Raw genomic sequence first — 23,265 nt, forward strand, 5'->3', positions numbered from 1 at the left:
TCACGTACAAACTAGACAGAATCATTCTCAGAAACTTCTTTGTCATGTGTGGATTGAACTCACAGGGTTGAACATTCCTTTTCATAGAGCGGTTCTGCAAGACTCTTTTTGTGGAAACTGCAAGTGGATAGTTGGTGCGATTGCGGCATCAAGTGGAAAAGAGAATACACTACGATGAAAACCAGATTGAACTCTTCTCAGCAACTTCTTTGCGATGAGTGCATTCTACTCACAGAGTCGAACCTTCCTTTCGAGAGAAGAGTTTTGAAACACTCTCTTTGTGGAATCTGCAAGGGGATTACTGGGGCGCTTTGATGCCCATGCTGCAAAAGGGAATATCTTCACACAAATACTAGACAGAAGCATTCTCAGAAAGCTTTTCTGATGTGCGCATTCAACTCACCGAGTTGAACTTTCCTTTTGATAGAACAGTTTTGAAACCCTCTTTTTGTAGAATCTGCAAGTGGAGATTTGGAGTGCTTTGAGTCCTACCGTGGAAAAGGAAATAACTTCTCTTAGAACCTAGACAGAAGCATTCTCAGAGACTTCCCTGTGCTTTCTGCACTCAACTCACAGAGTTGATCCTTCCTTATGATCGAACAGTTCTGAAACACTCTTTTTGTAGAATCTGCAAGTCGATATTTGGAACGCTTTGAGGCCTGGGCTGGAAAAGGAAATATCTTCCCAAGAAAACTAGAGAGAAGCACTCTGAGAAACTTCTTGGTGATGTGCGCATTCAACACCCAGAGTGGAAGCTTCCTTTTGCTATAGCAGTTTTGAAACCGTCTTTTGGTAGAATCTTCAAGGGGATATTTGGTGTGCTGAGAGGCCAAGAGTGGAAAAGGAAATATCTTCACATAAAAACTAGACGGAAGCATTCTCAGAAACTACCCTGTGCTTTATGCGTTCAACTCACAGAGGTGAATCTTCCTTTTGAGAGCGCAGTTTTGAAACACTCTTTTTGCAGAATTTGCTAGGGGATGTTTGGAGCTTTTGGAGACCCATGTTGGAAAAGGAAATATCTTCACATACAAACTAGACAGAAGCATTCCCACAAACTTCTTTGCGATGAGTGCATTCACCTCACAGACTTGAACCATCCTTTTGAAAGAGCAGTTTGGAAACACTCCTTTTGTAGAATCTGCAAGTGGCTATTTGGAGAGTTTTTGAGGCCTTTCCTGGGAAATGAAATATCTTCACCTAAAAACGAGAGAGAAGCATTCTCAGAAACTTCTTTGCGATGTGTGCATTCAACTCACAGAGTTGAACCTTCCTTTGGATAGAGCAGTTTTGAAACACACTTTTTGTAGGATCTGCAAGTGGATATTTGGAGCGCTTCGAGGCCTATGCTGGAAAAGGGAATATCTTCATATAAACACTGGACAGAAGCATTCTCAGAAACTTCTTTGTGATGTGTGCACTCAACGCACAGAGTTGAACCTGCCTTTTGATAGGGCCGTTTGGAAACAGCCTTTTTGTAAAATCTGCAAGTGGGTATTTGGAGCGCTTTGAGGCCTATGCTGGAAAGGGAAATATCTTCACATAGAAACTAGACAGAAGCATTCTCAGAAACTTCTGTGTGATGAGTTCAGTCAACTCACAGTCTTGAACCTTCCTTTTGATAGAGAAGTTTTGAAACACTCTTTTAGTGGCATCTGAATGAGGATCTTTGGAGCGCTTCGAGGCCAATGCAGGAAAACGAAATATCATCACATAGAAACTAGACAGAAGTATTCTCAGAAACTTCTTTGTGATGAGTGCATTCAACTCACAGACTTGAACTTTCCTCTTGATAGAACAGTTTTGAAACACTCCTTTTGTAGAATCTGCAAGTGTTTATTTGGAGCGCTTTGAGGCCTGTGTTGGAAAAGGAAATATCTTCACAGAAAAACTAGACAGAAGCATTCTCAGAAACTTTTTTGTGATGAGTGCATTCAACTCACAGACTTGAAGCTTCCTTTTGAAAGAGCAGTTTTGAAACACTCTTTTTGCAGAATCTGCAAGTGGATATATGGAGCGCTTAGAGGCCTCTGCTGGAAAGGGAAATATCTTCACATACAAACTAGACAGAAGCATTCTCGGAAACGTCTTTGTCATGTGTGCATTGAACTCACAGAGTTGAACCTTTCTTTTGATAGAGAAGTTTCGAACACTCTTTTAGTAGAATGTTCAGGTGGACGTCTGGAATGCTTTGAGGCCGGTGCTGGGAAAGGAAACATCTTCACGTAGAAACTGGACGAAGGCATTCTCAGAAAGTTCCCTGTACTTTGTGCATTCAACTCACAGAGTTCAGCCTTCCTTTTGATAGAGCAGTTTTGAAACACTCTATTTGTAGAATCTGGAAGTGGATATTTGGAGCGCTTCGAGGCCTATGCTGCAAAAGGAAATATCATTGCATAAAAACTAGACGGAAGCCTTCTCAGAAACTCCTCTGTGGTGAGTGCATTCACCTCGCAGATTTGAACCTTCCTTTTGATTCACCAGTTTTGAAGCACTGTTTTTGTAGTATTCGCAAGAGGATATTTAGAGCGCGTTGAGGCTTGAGTTGGATAAGGAAATATCTTCACGTACAAACTAGACAGAAGCATTCTCAGAGGCTTCTTTGTCATGTGGGGATTGAACTCACAGGGTTGAACATTCCTTTTCATAGAGCGGTTCTGCAAGACTCTTTTTGTGGAAACTGCAAGTGGATAGATGGTGCGATTGCGGCATCTAGTGGAAAGGAGAATACACTACGATGAAAACCAGATTGAACTCTTCTCAGCAACTTCTTTGCGATGAGTGCATTCTACTCACAGAGTCGAACCTTCCTTTCGAGAGGAGTTTTGAAACACTCTTTTTGTGGAATCTGCAAGGGGATTACTGGGGCGCTTTGATGCCTATGCTGCAAAAGGGAATATCTTCACACAAAAACTAGACAGAAGCATTCTCAGAAAGCTTTTCTGATGTGCGCATTCAACTCACCGAGTTGAACTTTCCTTTTGATAGAACAGTTTTGAAACCCTCTTTTTGTAGAATCTGCAAGTGGAGATTTGGAGTGCTTTGAGTCCTACCGTGGAAAAGGAAATAACTTCACTTAGAACCTAGACAGAAGCATTCTCAGAGACTTCCCTGTGCTTTCTGCACTCAACTCACAGAGTTGATCCATCCTTATGATCGAACAGTTCTGAAACACTCTTTTTGTAGAATCTGCAAGTCGATATTTGGAACGCTTTGAGGCCTGGGCTGGAAAAGGAAATATCTTCCCAAGAAAACTAGAGAGAAGCACTCTGAGAAACTTCTTGGTGATGTGCGCATTCAACACCCAGAGTGGAAGCTTTCTTTTGCTATTGCAGTTTTGAAACCGTCTTTTGGTAGAATCTTCAAGGGGATATTTGGTGTGATGAGAGGCCAACAGTGGAAAAGGAAATATCTTCACATAAAAACTAGACGGAAGCATTCTCAGAAACTACCCTGTGCTTTATGCGTTCAACTCACAGAGGTGAATCTTCCTTTTGAGAGCGCAGTTTTGAAACACTCTTTTTGCAGAATTTGCTAGGGGATGTTTGGAGCTTTTGGAGGCCCATGTTTTAAAAGGAAATATCTTCACATACAAATTAGACAGAAGCATTCCCGCACACTTCTTTGCGATGAGTGCATTCAACTCACGGACTTGAACCTTCCTTTTGAAAGAGCAGTTTGGAAACACTCCTTTTGTAGAATCTGCAAGTGGCTATTTGGAGCGTTTTTGAGGCCTTTCCTGGGAAATGAAATATCTTCACCTAAAAACTAGAGAGAAGCATTCTCAGAAACTTCTTTGCGATGTGTGCATTCAACTCACAGAGTTGAACCTTCCTTTTGATAGAGCAGATTTGAAACACACTTTTTGTAGAATCTGCAAGTGGATATTTGGAGCGCTTTGAGGCCTATGCTGGAAAAGGGAATATCTTCATATAAACACTAGACAGAAGCATTCTCAGAAACTTCTTTGTGATGTGTGCATTCAACGCACAGAGTTGAACCTGCCTTTTGATAGGGCCGTTTGGAAACAGCCTTTTTGTAAAATCTGCAAGTGGGTATTTAGAGCGCATTGAGGCCTATGCTGGAAAGGGAAATATCTTCACATAGAAACTAGACAGAAGCATTCTCAGAAACTTCTGTGTGGTGAGTGCATTCAATTCACAGACTTGAACCTTCCGTTTGATAGAGAAGTTTTGAAACATTCTTTTAGTGGCCTCTGAACGAGGAGATTTGGAGCGCTTCGAGGCCAATGCAGGAAAACGAAATATCATCACATAGAAACTAGATAGAAGTATTCTCAGAAACTTCTTTGTGATGAGTGCATTCAACTCACAGAATTGAACGTTCCTCTTGATAGAACAGTTTTGAAAGACTCCTTTTGTAGAATCTGCAAGTGTTTATTTGGAGCGCTTTGAGGCCTGTGTTGGAAAAGGAAATATCTTCACAGAAAAACTAGACAGAAGCATTCTCAGAAACTTTTTTGTGATGAGTGCATTCAACTCACAGACTTGAAGCTTCCTTTTGAAAGAGCAGTTTTTGAAACACTCTTTTGTAGAATCTGCAAGTGGATATATGGAGCGCTTAGAGGCCTCTGCTGGAAAAGGAAATATCTTCACATACAAACTAGACAGAAGCATTCTCAGAAACGTCTTTGTCGTGTGTGCATTGAACTCACAGAGTTGAACCTTTCTTTTGATAGAGAAGTTTCGAAACACTCTTTGAGTAGAATGTTCAGGTGGACGTCTGGAATGCTTTGAGGCCGGTGCTGGGAAAGGAAATATCTTCACGTAGAAACTAGACGAAGGCATTCTCAGAAAGTTCCCTGTACTTTGTGCATTCAACTCACAGAGTTCAGCCTTCCTTTTGATAGAGCAGTTTTGAAACACTCTTTCTTTTTGTAGAATCTGGAAGTGGATATTTGGAGCGCTTCGAGGCCTATGCTGCAAAAGGAAATATCATTGCATAAAAAGTAGACGGAAGCATTCTCAGAAACTCCTCTATGGTGAGTGCATTCACCTCGCAGAGTTGAACCTTCGTTTTGATACACCAGTTTTGAAGCACTGTTTTTGTAGTATTCCCACGTGGATATTTGGAGCGCGTTGAGGCTTGAGTTGGAAAAGGAAATATCTTCACGTACAAACTAGACAGAAGCATTCTCAGAAACTTCTTTGTCATGTGTGGATTGAACTCACAGGGTTGAACATTCCTTTTCATAGAGCGGTTCTGCAAGACTCTTTTTGTGGAAACTGCAAGTGGATAGTTGGTGCGATTGCGGCATCAAGTGGAAAAGAGAATACACTACGATGAAAACCAGATTGAACTCTTCTCAGCAACTTCTTTGCGATGAGTGCATTCTACTCACAGAGTCGAAACTTCCTTTCGAGAGAAGAGTTTTGAAACACTCTCTTTGTGGAATCTGCAAGGGGATTACTGGGGCGCTTTGATGCCCATGCTGCAAAAGGGAATATCTTCACACAAATACTAGACAGAAGCATTCTCAGAAAGCTTTTCTGATGTGCGCATTCAACTCACCGAGTTGAACTTTCCTTTTGATAGAACAGTTTTGAAACCCTCTTTTTGTAGAATCTGCAAGTGGAGATTTGGAGTGCTTTGAGTCCTACCGTGGAAAAGGAAATAACTTCTCTTAGAACCTAGACAGAAGCATTCTCAGAGACTTCCCTGTGCTTTCTGCACTCAACTCACAGAGTTGATCCTTCCTTATGATCGAACAGTTCTGAAACACTCTTTTTGTAGAATCTGCAAGTCGATATTTGGAACGCTTTGAGGCCTGGGCTGGAAAAGGAAATATCTTCCCAAGAAAACTAGAGAGAAGCACTCTGAGAAACTTCTTGGTGATGTGCGCATTCAACACCCAGAGTGGAAGCTTCCTTTTGCTATAGCAGTTTTGAAACCGTCTTTTGGTAGAATCTTCAAGGGGATATTTGGTGTGCTGAGAGGCCAAGAGTGGAAAAGGAAATATCTTCACATAAAAACTAGACGGAAGCATTCTCAGAAACTACCCTGTGCTTTATGCGTTCAACTCACAGAGGTGAATCTTCCTTTTGAGAGCGCAGTTTTGAAACACTCTTTTTGCAGAATTTGCTAGGGGATGTTTGGAGCTTTTGGAGACCCATGTTGGAAAAGGAAATATCTTCACATACAAACTAGACAGAAGCATTCCCACAAACTTCTTTGCGATGAGTGCATTCACCTCACAGACTTGAACCATCCTTTTGAAAGAGCAGTTTGGAAACACTCCTTTTGTAGAATCTGCAAGTGGCTATTTGGAGAGTTTTTGAGGCCTTTCCTGGGAAATGAAATATCTTCACCTAAAAACGAGAGAGAAGCATTCTCAGAAACTTCTTTGCGATGTGTGCATTCAACTCACAGAGTTGAACCTTCCTTTGGATAGAGCAGTTTTGAAACACACTTTTTGTAGGATCTGCAAGTGGATATTTGGAGCGCTTCGAGGCCTATGCTGGAAAAGGGAATATCTTCATATAAACACTGGACAGAAGCATTCTCAGAAACTTCTTTGTGATGTGTGCACTCAACGCACAGAGTTGAACCTGCCTTTTGATAGGGCCGTTTGGAAACAGCCTTTTTGTAAAATCTGCAAGTGGGTATTTGGAGCGCTTTGAGGCCTATGCTGGAAAGGGAAATATCTTCACATAGAAACTAGACAGAAGCATTCTCAGAAACTTCTGTGTGATGAGTTCAGTCAACTCACAGTCTTGAACCTTCCTTTTGATAGAGAAGTTTTGAAACACTCTTTTAGTGGCATCTGAATGAGGATCTTTGGAGCGCTTCGAGGCCAATGCAGGAAAACGAAATATCATCACATAGAAACTAGACAGAAGTATTCTCAGAAACTTCTTTGTGATGAGTGCATTCAACTCACAGACTTGAACTTTCCTCTTGATAGAACAGTTTTGAAACACTCCTTTTGTAGAATCTGCAAGTGTTTATTTGGAGCGCTTTGAGGCCTGTGTTGGAAAAGGAAATATCTTCACAGAAAAACTAGACAGAAGCATTCTCAGAAACTTTTTTGTGATGAGTGCATTCAACTCACAGACTTGAAGCTTCCTTTTGAAAGAGCAGTTTTGAAACACTCTTTTTGCAGAATCTGCAAGTGGATATATGGAGCGCTTAGAGGCCTCTGCTGGAAAGGGAAATATCTTCACATACAAACTAGACAGAAGCATTCTCGGAAACGTCTTTGTCATGTGTGCATTGAACTCACAGAGTTGAACCTTTCTTTTGATAGAGAAGTTTCGAACACTCTTTTAGTAGAATGTTCAGGTGGACGTCTGGAATGCTTTGAGGCCGGTGCTGGGAAAGGAAACATCTTCACGTAGAAACTGGACGAAGGCATTCTCAGAAAGTTCCCTGTACTTTGTGCATTCAACTCACAGAGTTCAGCCTTCCTTTTGATAGAGCAGTTTTGAAACACTCTATTTGTAGAATCTGGAAGTGGATATTTGGAGCGCTTCGAGGCCTATGCTGCAAAAGGAAATATCATTGCATAAAAACTAGACGGAAGCCTTCTCAGAAACTCCTCTGTGGTGAGTGCATTCACCTCGCAGATTTGAACCTTCGTTTTGATTCACCAGTTTTGAAGCACTGTTTTTGTAGTATTCGCAAGAGGATATTTAGAGCGCGTTGAGGCTTGAGTTGGATAAGGAAATATCTTCACGTACAAACTAGACAGAAGCATTCTCAGAGGCTTCTTTGTCATGTGGGGATTGAACTCACAGGGTTGAACATTCCTTTTCATAGAGCGGTTCTGCAAGACTCTTTTTGTGGAAACTGCAAGTGGATAGATGGTGCGATTGCGGCATCTAGTGGAAAGGAGAATACACTACGATGAAAACCAGATTGAACTCTTCTCAGCAACTTCTTTGCGATGAGTGCATTCTACCCACAGAGTCGAACCTTTCTTTCGAGAGGAGTTTTGAAACACTATTTTTGTGGAATCTGCAAGGGGATTACTGGGGCGCTTTGATGCCCCTGCTGCAAAAGGGAATATCTTCACACAAATACTAGACAGAAGCATTCTCAGAAAGCTTTTCTGATGTGCGCATTCAACTCACCGAGTTGAACTTTCCTTTTGATAGAACAGTTTTGAAACCCTTTTTTTGTAGAATCTGCAAGTGGAGATTTGGAGTGCTTTGAGTCCTACCGTGGAAAAGGAAATAACTTCACTTAGAACCTAGACAGAAGCATTCTCAGAGACTTCCCTGTGCTTTCTGCACTCAACTCACAGAGTTGATCCTTCCTTATGATCGAACAGTTCTGAAACACTCTTTTTGTAGAATCTGCAAGTCGATATTTGGAACGCTTTGAGGCCTGGGCTGGAAAAGGAAATATCTTCCCAAGAAAACTAGAGAGAAGCACTCTGAGAAACTTCTTGATGATGTGCGCATTCAACACCCAGAGTGGAAGCTTCCTTTTGCTATAACAGTTTTGAAACCGTCTTTTGGTAGAATCTTCAAGGGGATATTTGGTGTGCTGAGAGGCCAACAGTGGAAAAGGAAATATCTTCACATAAAAACTAGACGGAAGCATTCTCAGAAACTACCCTGTGCTTTATGCGTTCAACTCACAGAGGTGAATCTTCCTTTTGAGAGCGCAGTTTTGAAACACTCTTTTTGCAGAATTTGCTAGGGGATGTTTGGAGCTTTTGGAGGCCCATGTTGGAAAAGGAAATATCTTCACATACAAACTAGACAGAAGCATTCCCACAAACTTCTTTGTGATGAGTGCATTCAACTCACGGACTTGAACCTTCCTTTTGAAAGAGCAGTTTGGAAACACTCCTTTTGTAGAATCTGCAAGTGGCTATTTGGAGCGTTTTTGAGGCCTTTCCTGGGAAATGAAATATCTTCACCTAAAAACTAGAGAGAAGCATTCTCAGAAACTTCTTTGCGATGTGTGCATTCAACTCACAGAGTTGAACCTTCCTTTGGATAGAGCAGTTTTGAAACACACTTTTTGTAGAATCTGCAAGTGGATATTTGGAGCGCTTTGAGGCCTATGCTGGAAAAGGGAATATCTTCATATAAACACTAGAGAGAAGCATTCTCAGAAACTTCTTTGTGATGTGTGCATTCAACGCACAGAGTTGAACCTGCCTTTTGATAGGGCCGTTTGGAAACAGCCTTTTTGTAAAATCTTCAAGTGGGTATTTGGAGCGCATTGAGGCCTATACTGGAAAGGGAAATATCTTCACATAGAAACTAGACAGAAGCATTCTCAGAAACTTCTGTGTGATGAGTGCATTCAACTCACAGACTTGAACCTTCCTTTTGATAGAGAAGTTTTGAAACATTCTTTTAGTGGCCTCTGAATGAGGAGATTTGGAGCGCTTCGAGGCCAATGCTAGAAAATGAAATATCATCACATAGAAACTAGACAGAAGTATTCTCAGAAACTTCTTTGTGATGAGTGCATTCAAATCACATACTTGAACTTTCCTCTTGATAGAACAGTTTTGAAACACTCCTTTTGTAGAATCTGCAAGTGTTTATTTGGAGCGCTTTGAGGCCTGTGTTGGAAAAGGAAATATCTTCACAGAAAAACTAGACAGAAGCATTCTCAGAAACTTTTTTTGTGATGAGTGCATTCAACTCACAGACTTGAAGCTTCCTTTTGAAAGAGTAGTTTTTGAAACACTCTTTTTGTAGAATCTGCAAGTGGATATATGGAGCGCTTAGAGGCCTCTGCTGGAAAAGGAAATATCTTCACATAGAAACTAGACAGAAGCATTCCCAGAAACGTCTTTGTCATGTGTCCATTGAACTCACAGAGTTGAACCTTTCTTTTGATAGAGAAGTTTCGAAACACTCTTTTAGTAGGATCTTCAGGTGGACTTCTGGAATGCTTTGAGGCCTGTGCTGGGAAAGGAAATAACTTCACGTAGAAACTAGACGAAGGCATTCTAAGAAAGTTCCCTGTACTTTGTGCATTCAACTCACAGAGTTCAGCCTTCCTTTTGATAGAGAAGTTTTGAAACACTCTATTTGTAGAATCTGCAAGTGGATATTTGGAGCGCTTCGAGGCCTATGCTGCAAAAGGATATATCATTGCATAAAAACTAGTCGGAAGCATTCTCCGAAACTCCTCTATGGTGAGTGCAACTTCTTGTTGATGTGCGCATTCAACACCCAGAGTGGAAGCTTCCCTTTGCTACAGCAGTTTTGAAACAGTCTTTTGGTAGAATCTTCAAGGGGATATTTGGTGTGCTGAGAGGCCAACAGTGGAAAAGGAAATATCTTCACATAAAAACTAGACGGAAGCATTCTCAGAAACTACCCTGTGCTTTATGCGTTCAACTCACAGAGGTGAATCTTCCTTTTGAGAGCGCAGTTTTGAAACACTCTTTTGGCAGAATTTGCTAGGGGATGTTTGGAGCTTTTGGAGGCCCATGTTGGAAAAGGAAATATCTTCACATACAAACTAGACAGAAGGATTCCCACAAACTTCTTTGTGATGAGCGCATTCAACTCACAGACTTGAACCTTCCTTTTGAAAGAGCAGTTTGGAAACACTCCTTTTGTAGAATCTGCAAGTTGCTATTTGGAGCGTTTTTGAGGCCTTTCCTGGGAAATGAAATATCTTCACCTAAAAACTAGAGAGAAGCATTCTCAGAAACTTCTTTGCGATGTGTGCATTCAACTCACAGAGTTGAAACTTCCTTTGGATAGAGCAGTTTTGAAACACACTTTTTGTAGAATCTGCAGGTGGATATTTGGAGCGCTTCGAGGCCTATGCTGGAAAAGGGAATATCTTCATATAAACACTAGACAGAAGCATTCTCAGAAACTTCTTTGTGATGTGTGCATTCAACGCACAGAGTTGAACCTGCCTTTTGATAGGGCCGTTTGGAAACAGCCTTTTTGTAAAATCTTCAAGTGGGTATTTGGAGCGCTTTGAGGCCTATGCTGGAAAGGGAAATATCTTCACATAGAAACTAGACAGAAGCATTCTCAGAAACTTCTGTGTGATGAGTGCATTCAACTCACAGACTTGAACCTTCCTTTTGATAGAGAAGTTTTGAAACATTCTTTTAGTGGCCTCTGAATGAGGAGATTTGGAGCGCTTCGAGGCCAATGCTGGAAAATGAAATATCATCACATAGAAACTAGACAGAAGTATTCTCAGAAAGTTCTTTGTGATGAGTGAATTCAACTCACAGAATTGAACGTTCCTCTTGATAGAACAGTTTTGAAAGACTCCTTTTGTAGAATCTGCAAGTGTTTATTTGGAGCGCTTTGAGGCCTGTGTTGGAAAAGGAAATATCTTCACAGAAAAACTAGACAGAAGCATTCTCAGAAACTTTTTTGTGATGAGTGCATTCAAGTCACAGACTTGAAGCTTCCTTTTGAAAGAGCAGTTTTTGAAACACTCTTTTTGTAGAATCTGCAGGTGGATATATGGAGCGCTTAGAGGCCTCTGCTGGAAAAGGAAATATCTTCACATACAAACTAGACAGAAGCATTCTCAGAAACGTCTTTGTCATGTGTGCATTGAACTCACAGAGTTGAACCTTTCTTTTGATAGAGAAGTTTCGAAACACTCTTTTAGTAGAATCTTCAGGTGGACGTCTGGAATGCTTTGAGGCCTGTGCTGGGAAAGGAAATATCTTCACGTAGAAACTAGACGAAGGCATTCTAAGAAAGTTCCCTGTACTTTGTGCATTCAACTCACAGAGTTCAGCCTTCCTTTTGATAGAGCAGTTTTGAAACACTCTTTTTGTAGAATCTGGAAGTGGATATTTGGAGCGCTTCGAGGCCTATGCTGCAAAAGGAAATATCATTGCATAAAAACTAGTCGGAAGCATTCTCAGAAACTACCCTGTGCTTTATGCGTTCAACTCACAGAGGTGAATCTTCCTTTTGAGAGCGCAGTTTTGAAACACTCTTTTTGCAGAATTTGCTAGGGGATGTTTGGAGCTTTTGGAGGCCCATGTTGGAAAAGGAAATATCTTCACATACAAACTAGACAGAAGCATTCCCGCACACTTCTTTGCGATGAGTGCATTCAACTCACGGACTTGAACCTTCCTTTTGAAAGAGCAGTTTGGAAACACTCCTTTTGTAGAATCTGCAAGTGGCTATTTGGAGCGTTTCTGAGGCCTTTCCTGGGAAATGAAATATCTTCACCTAAAAACTAGAGAGAAGCATTCTCAGAAACTTCTTTGCGATGTGTGCATTCAACTCACAGAGTTGAACCTTCCTTTGGATAGAGCAGATTTGAAACACACTTTTTATAGAATCTGCAAGTGGATATTTGGAGCGCTTCGAGGCCTATGCTGGAAAAGGGAATATCTTCATATAGACACTAGACAGAAGCATTCTCAGAAACTTCTTTGTGATGTGTGCATTCAACGCACAGAGTTGAACCTGCCTTTTGATAGGGCCGTTTGGAAACAGCCTTTTTGTAAAATCTGCAAGTGGCTATTTAGAGCACATTGAGGCCTATGCTGGAAAGGGAAATATCTTCACATAGAAACTAGACAGAAGCATTCTCAGAAACTTCTGTGTGGTGAGTGCATTCAACTCACAGACTTGAACCTTCCGTTTGATAGAGAAGTTTTGAAACATTATTTTAGTGGCCTCTGAATGAGGAGATTTGGAGCGCTTCGAGGCCAATGCAGGAAAACGAAATATCATCACATAGAAACTAGATAGAAGTATTCTCAGAAACTTCTTTGTGACGAGTGCATTCAACTCACAGAATTGAACGTTCCTCTTGATAGAACAGTTTTGAAAGACTCCTTTTGTAGAATCTGCAAGTGTTTATTTGGAGCGCTTTGAGGCCTGTGTTGGAAAAGGAAATATCTTCACAGAAAAACTAGACAGAAGCATTCTCAGAAACTTTTTTGTGATGAGTGCATTCAACTCACAGACTTGAAGCTTCCTTTTGAAAGAGCAGTTTTTGAAACACTCTTTTGTAGAATCTGCAAGTGGATATATGGAGCGCTTAGAGGCCTCTGCTGGAAAAGGAAATATCTTCACATACAAACTAGACAGAAGCATTCTCAGAAACGTCTTTGTCGTGTGTGCATTGAACTCACAGAGTTGAACCTTTCTTTTGATAGAGAAGTTTCGAAACACTCTTTGAGTAGAATCTTCAGGTGGACGTCTGGAATGCTTTGAGGCCTGTGCTGGGAAAGGAAATATCTTCACGTAGAAACAAGACGAAGGCATTCTCAGAAAGTTCCCTGTAGTATGTGCATTCAACCCACAGAGTTCAGCCTTCCTTTTGATAGAGCAGTTTTGAAACACTCTTTTTGTAGAATCTGCAGGTGGATATTTGGAGCGCTTCGAGGCCTATGCTGCAAAAGGATATATCATTGCATAAAAACTAGACGGAAGCATTCTCAGAAACTCCTCTGTGGTGAGTGCATTCACCTCGCAGATTTGAACCTTCGTTTTGATACATCAGTTTTGAAGCACTGTTTTTGTAGTATTCGCAAGTGGATATTTAGAGCGCGTTGAGGCTTGAGCTGGAAAAGGAAATATCTTCACGTACAAACTAGACAGAAGCATTCTCAGAGGCTTCTTTGTCATGTGGGGATTGAACTCACAGGGTTGAACATTCCTTTTCATAGAGCGGTTCTGCAAGACTCTTTTTGTGGAAACTGCAAGTGGATAGTTGGTGCGATTGCGGCATCTAGTGGAAAAGAGAATACACTACGATGAAACCCAGATTGAACTCTTCTCAGCAACTTCTTTGCGATGAGTGCATTCTACTCACAGAGTCGAACCTTCCTTTCCAGAGAAGAGTTTTGAAACACTCTTTTTGTGGAATCTGCAAGGGGATTACTGGGGCGCTTTGATGCCCCTGCTGCAAAAGGGAATATCTTCACACAAATACTAGACAGAAGCATTCTCAGAAAGCTTTTCTGATGTGCGCATTCAACTCACCGAGTTGAACTTTCCTTTTGATAGAACAGTTTTGAAACCCTTTTTTTGTAGAATCTGCAAGTGGAGATTTGGAGTGCTTTGAGTCCTACCGTGGAAAAGGAAATAACTTCACTTAGAACCTAGACAGAAGCATTCTCAGAGACTTCCCTGTGCTTTCTGCACTCAACTCACAGAGTTGATCCTTCCTTATGATCGAACAGTTCTGAAACACTCTTTTTGTAGAATCTGCAAGTCGATATTTGGAACGCTTTGAGGCCTGGGCTGGAAAAGGAAATATCTTCCCAAGAAAACTAGAGAGAAGCACTCTGAGAAACTTCTTGATGATGTGCGCATTCAACACCCAGAGTGGAAGCTTCCTTTTGCTATAACAGTTTTGAAACCGTCTTTTGGTAGAATCTTCAAGGGGATATTTGGTGTGCTGAGAGGCCAACAGTGGAAAAGGAAATATCTTCACATAAAAACTAGACGGAAGCATTCTCAGAAACTACCCTGTGCTTTATGCGTTCAACTCACAGAGGTGAATCTTCCTTTTGAGAGCGCAGTTTTGAAACACTCTTTTTGCAGAATTTGCTAGGGGATGTTTGGAGCTTTTGGAGGCCCATGTTGGAAAAGGAAATATCTTCACATACAAACTAGACAGAAGCATTCCCACAAACTTCTTTGTGATGAGTGCATTCAACTCACGGACTTGAACCTTCCTTTTGAAAGAGCAGTTTGGAAACACTCCTTTTGTAGAATCTGCAAGTGGCTATTTGGAGCGTTTTTGAGGCCTTTCCTGGGAAATGAAATATCTTCACCTAAAAACTAGAGAGAAGCATTCTCAGAAACTTCTTTGCGATGTGTGCATTCAACTCACAGAGTTGAACCTTCCTTTGGATAGAGCAGTTTTGAAACACACTTTTTGTAGAATCTGCAAGTGGATATTTGGAGCGCTTTGAGGCCTATGCTGGAAAAGGGAATATCTTCATATAAACACTAGAGAGAAGCATTCTCAGAAACTTCTTTGTGATGTGTGCATTCAACGCACAGAGTTGAACCTGCCTTTTGATAGGGCCGTTTGGAAACAGCCTTTTTGTAAAATCTTCAAGTGGGTATTTGGAGCGCATTGAGGCCTATACTGGAAAGGGAAATATCTTCACATAGAAACTAGACAGAAGCATTCTCAGAAACTTCTGTGTGATGAGTGCATTCAACTCACAGACTTGAACCTTCCTTTTGATAGAGAAGTTTTGAAACATTCTTTTAGTGGCCTCTGAATGAGGAGATTTGGAGCGCTTCGAGGCCAATGCTAGAAAATGAAATATCATCACATAGAAACTAGACAGAAGTATTCTCAGAAACTTCTTTGTGATGAGTGCATTCAAATCACATACTTGAACTTTCCTCTTGATAGAACAGTTTTGAAACACTCCTTTTGTAGAATCTGCAAGTGTTTATTTGGAGCGCTTTGAGGCCTGTGTTGGAAAAGGAAATATCTTCACAGAAAAACTAGACAGAAGCATTCTCAGAAACTTTTTTTGTGATGAGTGCATTCAACTCACAGACTTGAAGCTTCCTTTTGAAAGAGTAGTTTTTGAAACACTCTTTTTGTAGAATCTGCAAGTGGATATATGGAGCGCTTAGAGGCCTCTGCTGGAAAAGGAAATATCTTCACATACAAACTAGACAGAAGCATTCCCAGAAACGTCTTTGTCATGTGTCCATTGAACTCACAGAGTTGAACCTTTCTTTTGATAGAGAAGTTTCGAAACACTCTTTTAGTAGGATCTTCAGGTGGACTTCTGGAATGCTTTGCGGCCTGTGCTGGGAAAGGAAATAACTTCACGTAGAAACTAGACGAAGGCATTCTAAGAAAGTTCCCTGTACTTTGTGCATTCAACTCACAGAGTTCAGCCTTCCTTTTGATAGAGAAGTTTTGAAACACTCTATTTGTAGAATCTGCAAGTGGATATTTGGAGCGCTTCGAGGCCTATGCTGCAAAAGGATATATCATTGCATAAAAACTAGTCGGAAGCATTCTCCGAAACTCCTCTATGGTGAGTGCAACTTCTTGTTGATGTGCGCATTCAACACCCAGAGTGGAAGCTTCCCTTTGCTACAGCAGTTTTGAAACAGTCTTTTGGTAGAATCTTCAAGGGGATATTTGGTGTGCTGAGAGGCCAACAGTGGAAAAGGAAATATCTTCACATAAAAACTAGACGGAAGCATTCTCAGAAACTACCCTGTGCTTTATGCGTTCAACTCACAGAGGTGAATCTTCCTTTTGAGAGCGCAGTTTTGAAACACTCTTTTGGCAGAATTTGCTAGGGGATGTTTGGAGCTTTTGGAGGCCCATGTTGGAAAAGGAAATATCTTCACATACAAACTAGACAGAAGGATTCCCACAAACTTCTTTGTGATGAGCGCATTCAACTCACAGACTTGAACCTTCCTTTTGAAAGAGCAGTTTGGAAACACTCCTTTTGTAGAATCTGCAAGTTGCTATTTGGAGCGTTTTTGAGGCCTTTCCTGGGAAATGAAATATCTTCACCTAAAAACTAGAGAGAAGCATTCTCAGAAACTTCTTTGCGATGTGTGCATTCAACTCACAGAGTTGAAACTTCCTTTGGATAGAGCAGTTTTGAAACACACTTTTTGTAGAATCTGCAGGTGGATATTTGGAGCGCTTCGAGGCCTATGCTGGAAAAGGGAATATCTTCATATAAACACTAGACAGAAGCATTCTCAGAAACTTCTTTGTGATGTGTGCATTCAACGCACAGAGTTGAACCTGCCTTTTGATAGGGCCGTTTGGAAACAGCCTTTATGTGATATCTGCAAGTGGGTATTTGGAGCGCTTTGAGGCCTATGCTGGAAAGGGAAATATCTTCACATAGAAACTAGACAGAAGCATTCTCAGAAACTTCTGTCTGATGAGTGCATTCAACTCACAGACTTGAACCTTCCGTTTGATAGAGAAGTTTTGAAACATTATTTTAGTGGCCTCTGAATGAGGAGATTTGGAGCGCTTCGAGGCCAATGCAGGAAAACGAAATATCATCACATAGAAACTAGATAGAAGTATTCTCAGAAACTTCTTTGTGACGAGTGCATTCAACTCACAGAATTGAACGTTCCTCTTGATAGAACAGTTTTGAAACACTCCTTTTGTAGAATCTGCAAGTGTTTATTTGGAGCGCTTTGAGGCCTGTGTTGGAAAAGGAAATATCTTCACAGAAAAACTAGACAGAAGCATTCTCAGAAACTTTTTTGTGATGAGTGCATTCAACTCACAGACTTGAAGCTTCCTTTTGAAAGAGCAGTTTTTGAAACACTCTTTTGTAGAATCTGCAAGTGGATATATGGAGCGCTTAGAGGCCTCTGCTGGAAAAGGAAATATCTTCACATACAAACTAGACAGAAGCATTCTCAGAAACGTCTTTGTCGTGTGTGCATTGAACTCACAGAGTTGAACCTTTCTTTTGATAGAGAAGTTTCGAAACACTCTTTGAGTAGAATCTTCAGGTGGACGTCTGGAATGCTTTGAGGCCTGTGCTGGGAAAGGAAATATCTTCACGTAGAAACAAGACGAAGGCATTCTCAGAAAGTTCCCTGTAGTATGTGCATTCAACCCACAGAGTTCAGCCTTCCTTTTGATAGAGCAGTTTTGAAACACTCTTTTTGTAGAATCTGCAGGTGGATATTTGGAGCGCTTCGAGGCCTATGCTGCAAAAGGATATATCATTGCATAAAAACTAGACGGAAGCATTCTCAGAAACTCCTCTGTGGTGAGTGCATTCACCTCGCAGATTTGAACCTTCGTTTTGATACATCAGTTTTGAAGCACTGTTTTTGTAGTATTCGCAAGTGGATATTTAGAGCGCGTTGAGGCTTGAGCTGGAAAAGGAAATATCTTCACGTACAAACTAGACAGAAGCATTCTCAGAGGCTTCTTTGTCATGTGGGGATTGAACTCACAGGGTTGAACATTCCTTTTCATAGAGCAGTTCTGCAAGACTCTTTTTGTGGAAACTGCAAGTGGATAGTTGGTGCGATTGCGGCATCTAGTGGAAAAGAGAATACACTACGATGAAACCCAGATTGAACTCTTCTCAGCAACTTCTTTGCGATGAGTGCATTCTACTCACAGAGTCGAACCTTCCTTTCCAGAGAAGAGTTTTGAAACACTCTTTTTGTGGAATCTGCAAGGGGATTACTGGGGCGCTTTGATGCCCCTGCTGCAAAAGGGAATATCTTCACACAAATACTAGACAGAAGCATTCTCAGAAAGCTTTTCTGATGTGCGCATTCAACTCACCGAGTTGAACTTTCCTTTTGATAGAACAGTTTTGAAACCCTTTTTTTGTAGAATCTGCAAGTGGAGATTTGGAGTGCTTTGAGTCCTACCGTGGAAAAGGAAATAACTTCACTTAGAACCTAGACAGAAGCATTCTCAGAGACTTCCCTGTGCTTTCTGCACTCAACTCACAGAGTTGATCCTTCCTTATGATCGAACAGTTCTGAAACACTCTTTTTGTAGAATCTGCAAGTCGATATTTGGAACGCTTTGAGGCCTGGGCTGGAAAAGGAAATATCTTCCCAAGAAAACTAGAGAGAAGCACTCTGAGAAACTTCTTGATGATGTGCGCATTCAACACCCAGAGTGGAAGCTTCCTTTTGCTATAACAGTTTTGAAACCGTCTTTTGGTAGAATCTTCAAGGGGATATTTGGTGTGCTGAGAGGCCAACAGTGGAAAAGGAAATATCTTCACATAAAAACTAGACGGAAGCATTCTCAGAAACTACCCTGTGCTTTATGCGTTCAACTCACAGAGGTGAATCTTCCTTTTGAGAGCGCAGTTTTGAAACACTCTTTTTGCAGAATTTGCTAGGGGATGTTTGGAGCTTTTGGAGGCCCATGTTGGAAAAGGAAATATCTTCACATACAAACTAGACAGAAGCATTCCCACAAACTTCTTTGTGATGAGTGCATTCAACTCACGGACTTGAACCTTCCTTTTGAAAGAGCAGTTTGGAAACACTCCTTTTGTAGAATCTGCAAGTGGCTATTTGGAGCGTTTTTGAGGCCTTTCCTGGGAAATGAAATATCTTCACCTAAAAACTAGAGAGAAGCATTCTCAGAAACTTCTTTGCGATGTGTGCATTCAACTCACAGAGTTGAACCTTCCTTTGGATAGAGCAGTTTTGAAACACACTTTTTGTAGAATCTGCAAGTGGATATTTGGAGCGCTTTGAGGCCTATGCTGGAAAAGGGAATATCTTCATATAAACACTAGAGAGAAGCATTCTCAGAAACTTCTTTGTGATGTGTGCATTCAACGCACAGAGTTGAACCTGCCTTTTGATAGGGCCGTTTGGAAACAGCCTTTTTGTAAAATCTTCAAGTGGGTATTTGGAGCGCATTGAGGCCTATACTGGAAAGGGAAATATCTTCACATAGAAACTAGACAGAAGCATTCTCAGAAACTTCTGTGTGATGAGTGCATTCAACTCACAGACTTGAACCTTCCTTTTGATAGAGAAGTTTTGAAACATTCTTTTAGTGGCCTCTGAATGAGGAGATTTGGAGCGCTTCGAGGCCAATGCTAGAAAATGAAATATCATCACATAGAAACTAGACAGAAGTATTCTCAGAAACTTCTTTGTGATGAGTGCATTCAAATCACATACTTGAACTTTCCTCTTGATAGAACAGTTTTGAAACACTCCTTTTGTAGAATCTGCAAGTGTTTATTTGGAGCGCTTTGAGGCCTGTGTTGGAAAAGGAAATATCTTCACAGAAAAACTAGACAGAAGCATTCTCAGAAACTTTTTTTGTGATGAGTGCATTCAACTCACAGACTTGAAGCTTCCTTTTGAAAGAGTAGTTTTTGAAACACTCTTTTTGTAGAATCTGCAAGTGGATATATGGAGCGCTTAGAGGCCTCTGCTGGAAAAGGAAATATCTTCACATACAAACTAGACAGAAGCATTCCCAGAAACGTCTTTGTCATGTGTCCATTGAACTCACAGAGTTGAACCTTTCTTTTGATAGAGAAGTTTCGAAACACTCTTTTAGTAGGATCTTCAGGTGGACTTCTGGAATGCTTTGCGGCCTGTGCTGGGAAAGGAAATAACTTCACGTAGAAACTAGACGAAGGCATTCTAAGAAAGTTCCCTGTACTTTGTGCATTCAACTCACAGAGTTCAGCCTTCCTTTTGATAGAGAAGTTTTGAAACACTCTATTTGTAGAATCTGCAAGTGGATATTTGGAGCGCTTCGAGGCCTATGCTGCAAAAGGATATATCATTGCATAAAAACTAGTCGGAAGCATTCTCCGAAACTCCTCTATGGTGAGTGCAACTTCTTGTTGATGTGCGCATTCAACACCCAGAGTGGAAGCTTCCCTTTGCTACAGCAGTTTTGAAACAGTCTTTTGGTAGAATCTTCAAGGGGATATTTGGTGTGCTGAGAGGCCAACAGTGGAAAAGGAAATATCTTCACATAAAAACTAGACGGAAGCATTCTCAGAAACTACCCTGTGCTTTATGCGTTCAACTCACAGAGGTGAATCTTCCTTTTGAGAGCGCAGTTTTGAAACACTCTTTTGGCAGAATTTGCTAGGGGATGTTTGGAGCTTTTGGAGGCCCATGTTGGAAAAGGAAATATCTTCACATACAAACTAGACAGAAGGATTCCCACAAACTTCTTTGTGATGAGCGCATTCAACTCACAGACTTGAACCTTCCTTTTGAAAGAGCAGTTTGGAAACACTCCTTTTGTAGAATCTGCAAGTTGCTATTTGGAGCGTTTTTGAGGCCTTTCCTGGGAAATGAAATATCTTCACCTAAAAACTAGAGAGAAGCATTCTCAGAAACTTCTTTGCGATGTGTGCATTCAACTCACAGAGTTGAAACTTCCTTTGGATAGAGCAGTTTTGAAACACACTTTTTGTAGAATCTGCAGGTGGATATTTGGAGCGCTTCGAGGCCTATGCTGGAAAAGGGAATATCTTCATATAAACACTAGACAGAAGCATTCTCAGAAACTTCTTTGTGATGTGTGCATTCAACGCACAGAGTTGAACCTGCCTTTTGATAGGGCCGTTTGGAAACAGCCTTTATGTGATATCTGCAAGTGGGTATTTGGAGCGCTTTGAGGCCTATGCTGGAAAGGGAAATATCTTCACATAGAAACTAGACAGAAGCATTCTCAGAAACTTCTGTCTGATGAGTGCATTCAACTCACAGACTTGAACCTTCCGTTTGATAGAGAAGTTTTGAAACATTATTTTAGTGGCCTCTGAATGAGGAGATTTGGAGCGCTTCGAGGCCAATGCAGGAAAACGAAATATCATCACATAGAAACTAGATAGAAGTATTCTCAGAAACTTCTTTGTGACGAGTGCATTCAACTCACAGAATTGAACGTTCCTCTTGATAGAACAGTTTTGAAACACTCCTTTTGTAGAATCTGCAAGTGTTTATTTGGAGCGCTTTGAGGCCTGTGTTGGAAAAGGAAATATCTTCACAGAAAAACTAGACAGAAGCATTCTCAGAAACTTTTTTGTGATGAGTGCATTCAACTCACAGACTTGAAGCTTCCTTTTGAAAGAGCAGTTTTTGAAACACTCTTTTGTAGAATCTGCAAGTGGATATATGGAGCGCTTAGAGGCCTCTGCTGGAAAAGGAAATATCTTCACATACAAACTAGACAGAAGCATTCTCAGAAACGTCTTTGTCGTGTGTGCATTGAACTCACAGAGTTGAACCTTTCTTTTGATAGAGAAGTTTCGAAACACTCTTTGAGTAGAATCTTCAGGTGGACGTCTGGAATGCTTTGAGGCCTGTGCTGGGAAAGGAAATATCTTCACGTAGAAACAAGACGAAGGCATTCTCAGAAAGTTCCCTGTAGTATGTGCATTCAACCCACAGAGTTCAGCCTTCCTTTTGATAGAGCAGTTTTGAAACACTCTTTTTGTAGAATCTGCAGGTGGATATTTGGAGCGCTTCGAGGCCTATGCTGCAAAAGGATATATCATTGCATAAAAACTAGACGGAAGCATTCTCAGAAACTCCTCTGTGGTGAGTGCATTCACCTCGCAGATTTGAACCTTCGTTTTGATACATCAGTTTTGAAGCACTGTTTTTGTAGTATTCGCAAGTGGATATTTAGAGCGCGTTGAGGCTTGAGCTGGAAAAGGAAATATCTTCACGTACAAACTAGACAGAAGCATTCTCAGAGGCTTCTTTGTCATGTGGGGATTGAACTCACAGGGTTGAACATTCCTTTTCATAGAGCGGTTCTGCAAGACTCTTTTTGTGGAAACTGCAAGTGGATAGTTGGTGCGATTGCGGCATCTAGTGGAAAAGAGAATACACTACGATGAAACCCAGATTGAACTCTTCTCAGCAACTTCTTTGCGATGAGTGCATTCTACTCACAGAGTCGAACCTTCCTTTCCAGAGAAGAGTTTTGAAACACTCTTTTTGTGGAATCTGCAAGGGGATTACTGGGGCGCTTTGATGCCCCTGCTGCAAAAGGGAATATCTTCACACAAATACTAGACAGAAGCATTCTCAGAAAGCTTTTCTGATGTGCGCATTCAACTCACCGAGTTGAACTTTCCTTTTGATAGAACAGTTTTGAAACCCTTTTTTTGTAGAATCTGCAAGTGGAGATTTGGAGTGCTTTGAGTCCTACCGTGGAAAAGGAAATAACTTCACTTAGAACCTAGACAGAAGCATTCTCAGAGACTTCCCTGTGCTTTCTGCACTCAACTCACAGAGTTGATCCTTCCTTATGATCGAACAGTTCTGAAACACTCTTTTTGTAGAATCTGCAAGTCGATATTTGGAACGCTTTGAGGCCTGGGCTGGAAAAGGAAATATCTTCCCAAGAAAACTAGAGAGAAGCACTCTGAGAAACTTCTTGATGATGTGCGCATTCAACACCCAGAGTGGAAGCTTCCTTTTGCTATAACAGTTTTGAAACCGTCTTTTGGTAGAATCTTCAAGGGGATATTTGGTGTGCTGAGAGGCCAACAGTGGAAAAGGAAATATCTTCACATAAAAACTAGACGGAAGCATTCTCAGAAACTACCCTGTGCTTTATGCGTTCAACTCACAGAGGTGAATCTTCCTTTTGAGAGCGCAGTTTTGAAACACTCTTGTTGCAGAATTTGCTAGGGGATGTTTGGAGCTTTTGGAGGCCCATGTTGGAAAAGGAAATATCTTCACATACAAACTAGACAGAAGCATTCCCACAAACTTCTTTGTGATGAGTGCATTCAACTCACGGACTTGAACCTTCCTTTTGAAAGAGCAGTTTGGAAACACTCCTTTTGTAGAATCT

The sequence above is a fragment of the Pongo abelii genome, chromosome 7 (assembly GCF_028885655.2).
Source record: "Pongo abelii isolate AG06213 chromosome 7, NHGRI_mPonAbe1-v2.0_pri, whole genome shotgun sequence".
NCBI lineage: Eukaryota > Metazoa > Chordata > Mammalia > Primates > Hominidae > Pongo > Pongo abelii.